Below are 3,580 nucleotides of genomic sequence, written 5' to 3'. Positions count from 1 at the left end.
CAATGCAATGCAATGCAATGCTTGCCACTGAATTAATAACTGAATGCTAGTGCTGTTGTTTTCTTACCCAAACTGATGTCACTTCCTGATAATGTAATTTAAATTTAATATATCAAAACATGATATATAGAAGACATAGAAACTAGATATATAGAACCTATATATTAAAACAAGAAAAGATGGTTTGTTTAAAACATCTTGGTTATAGAAAGGGAAAAAAAAAATTGAAAACACACACACACACACACACATATATATATATATATATACAGTGGGGAAAAAAAGTATTTAGTCAGCCACCAATTGTGCAAGTTCTCCCACTTAAAAAGATGAGAGAGGCCTGTAATTTTCATCATAGATATACCTCAACTATGAGAGACAAAATGAGAAAAAAAATCCAGAAAATCACATTGTAGGATTTTTAAAGAATTTATTTGCAAATTATGGTGGAAAATAAGTATTTGGTCAATAACAAAATTTCATCTCAATACTTTGTTATATACCCTTTGTTGGCAATGACAGAGGTCAAATGTTTTCTGTAACACACACACACACACACACACACACACATATATATATATATATATATATATATATATATATATATTACAAAAATGGCAACATTTGCTCAAATCAATTTTAATATTTACCCCTATGCTTATTATTAGTTAACTGTACAGAGCCCCGTACATGACATGCGGAAGATATCGTGTCCATGAATTAAGAACAATTTACAGCAATTTACTGATTTTTTTATTTATTATTAATTTGTTGTTAAATCGTGGCCCATTCTTAATTTGTGGCCATTATATACAGTTTTCCCACGTCATGTGCAGGGCTACATAATTGTGATATTGCTAAAGAAATCTAAGTACTATAATTTCCATCTACAGTTTAAAAACTGAATGGAATGGGGAATGGAATTGCAGAAATGACCTCACTAATGACCATTGCACAACTCACAATAACACAAAGACATTCAAGTGGCATTCAAACAAACCTTCACATATTGAGCTGGCAAAAAAACCATGAGAAGGAGAGCGCAGATAAAAACAGAGGAGACACTGGTCGGTGTCTGAGGAAGAGAGACACACACACACACACACACACACACACATATATATATATATATATATATATATATATATATATATTACAAAAATGGCAACATTTGCTCAAATCAATTTTAATATTTACCCCTATGCTTATTATTAGTTAACTGTACAGAGCCCCGTACATGACATGCGGAAGATATCGTGTCCATGAATTAAGAACAATTTACAGCAATTTACTGATTTTTTTATTTATTATTAATTTGTTGTTAAATCGTGGCCCATTCTTAATTTGTGGCCATTATATACAGTTTTCCCACGTCATGTGCAGGGCTACATAATTGTGATATTGCTAAAGAAATCTAAGTACTATAATTTCCATGGAATGGGGAATGGAATTGCAGAAATGACCACAACTCACAATAACACAAAGGCATTCAAGTGGCATTCAAACAAACCTTCACATATTGAGCTGGCAAAAAAACCATGAGAAGGAGAGCGCAGATAAAAACAGAGGAGACACTGGTCGGTGTCTGAGGAAGAGAGATGGGCCGTTTGAATGAGAACAGATGGAGATGTGCTCTTTAATTAACCCGACAGAATCAGGAGGCTGGAACCAGGCCTCAGCCCATGAATAACATCCCACACCGGCAGGAGAGTTATCAGACTGTCCCCCTCGCAAACGCCGCCTGAAAATCCCTTTCCCCTTGCGCGCACGTTATTTTATTTCTCATTAGCGTGAGGCAAACTGCTGGGGGATGAAATTTGCTAACAGGAATTAAAAGTGCATTAACACATTGGGGAGTTTCATTTCTGCTAATAGTTTTATTAGTGCTATGACCTTTCAGTTCATTAGAGGGGTTGATAGGGGAGAAAAAGAGAGAGGAAGGTGAGAGACGAGTGTTTAACACGCAGGGTTACGGCACCGTGAGTCTCGGGCCACACAGATGTCGCACGACTTCATCTTAATTGTGATGCCCTATACGTGTGACAGATAATAAAAGAAATATGTTTTAGACCCTATTATATCACTGAAGGGATTGTAAGCAGCGTTAGCCGTTCTAGAAGTTCTGCCAGTCTTAGAAGCCGAATTAGACATGCTATCTCTTTCTATAGCAGGATATTTATCTGTCAAGCAGAAGCAAAGGAAGCATTTGTTTCAAGCGCTTTGAAGCTCTCAGCCATAGTTTTTGATCTCTTTTTTCCCTCTGCCGATGTATTCCTGTTAGGATGTTTGGCTGTGTAAGCCATTGTTGACAGATGAGAAATCATGAACATTTTGCACCCTCCAAATTCATGAAAATTCATAACTGTCCTTCTGATTGGCTAAACAAACAATCTGACCGTGGCTTGCAAATGCTTTTACCTTACAGTTTACAGAAGCTTAGGCTGTCAGAGAGATCAGGGTGAAATCTTTCCCGGTGTAGGATAATTTTCTCCATACTGTTCCATTAAAAAAATGACTGCATCTTAAAACCCCCAAAAGACATTTATAAGCAACCTGAAATCACGTATTTTTTCATGTTTATGTGACAGGTGCAGTTTCTCAGAGAGCTGGAGAGAGGCTCATTTCATTGATGAGACTGTAAGTGACACAACTGCATTGTGTTTGTCACATAAATACAAAATAAAACTATATAAACTACAGTTTCATGGCTGTTAAGAAAAAATAATGGACGGTAAATTGAGTTCCACACTACATTCCACATCCACATTACAAAGGTAATACTTTCATACAAAATCTTCTTCATTTTGGGTTTTTTATTCACAATATACAAGACTGTATGCGTCAGGCACCGCATATTGGCAAAATGTTCTTGTTTGACGAAATTTGGGCCTTTTTTGGGATTGTCACGAATTCGGTTCATGGACTTCTGTTTATTCACCAGCAGATGTCACACTTTCCATTACATTGACTCTCGCACTACACAAACTGTTGCATAGCACCCCGGACTACATTTCCCATCATTCTTTGCACAATTTGCACACTGCCCTGATTGCACTCATTGCACACAGCTGTTTCTAATTACCTCATTCACTATATAACACCCACTCTAACCACCTTTCTCTGCTGAGTATTGTTTAGCCTGTACCCCTTTCTGAGTCTCCGTGTTTTCCTTGTTTTGCCTTGCCTGTTTCTGCGGTATCTGATCTTTGCCTGTTTTCTTGATTTTTTCCCTCTCGTCTCGCCCCTGTGATTCTGTCTGCCGATCGGTGACCTACGCTAGCCCTAGGACTATTCTTGTGTTTTGCCCGCCATATACCTGTTTGCCATTGTTTGACCCTGCCTGTTTACCACGTCTCTCTAATAAAAGCTTGCAGATGGATCCACACGTCTCACGTCTCGTCAGCCCCGTTACAGAATACTCAGCCAAACAAGGATCCAGCAGCTTTTCTGAGGAGCATTGGCCAGGTATGGACACCGCAAGGATTTTGTTAGCCCTTAAACAGGGTCCACGATCACTGGCGAACCATATCCAAGAGTTTTTAGCCATCGCTCACTATTCTGAGTTACCGGACTGTTTATT

General features: G+C 38.0%; 1 long non-coding RNA gene across 1 annotated transcript in view; it reads left to right on the top strand.

The window, feature by feature from the left end:
* Positions 1-1,870: 1,870 nt before the first annotated feature.
* The window catches only part of LOC107557480 (uncharacterized), a 4,119-nt gene continuing 2,409 nt past the window's right edge, over positions 1,871-3,580 (top strand). The window contains exons 1-2 of the long non-coding RNA XR_001605398.1: positions 1,871-1,883; positions 3,139-3,141. This is a non-coding gene — a long non-coding RNA (uncharacterized lncRNA). The remainder of the gene's footprint in view (positions 1,884-3,138; positions 3,142-3,580) is intronic.

This window comes from Sinocyclocheilus grahami, unplaced genomic scaffold, assembly GCF_001515645.1.
Source record: "Sinocyclocheilus grahami isolate Dianchi unplaced genomic scaffold, SAMN03320097.WGS_v1.1 scaffold604.1, whole genome shotgun sequence".
Taxonomy (NCBI): Eukaryota; Metazoa; Chordata; class Actinopteri; order Cypriniformes; family Cyprinidae; genus Sinocyclocheilus; species Sinocyclocheilus grahami.
This window is presented reverse-complemented; position numbering and strand designations above follow the sequence as displayed.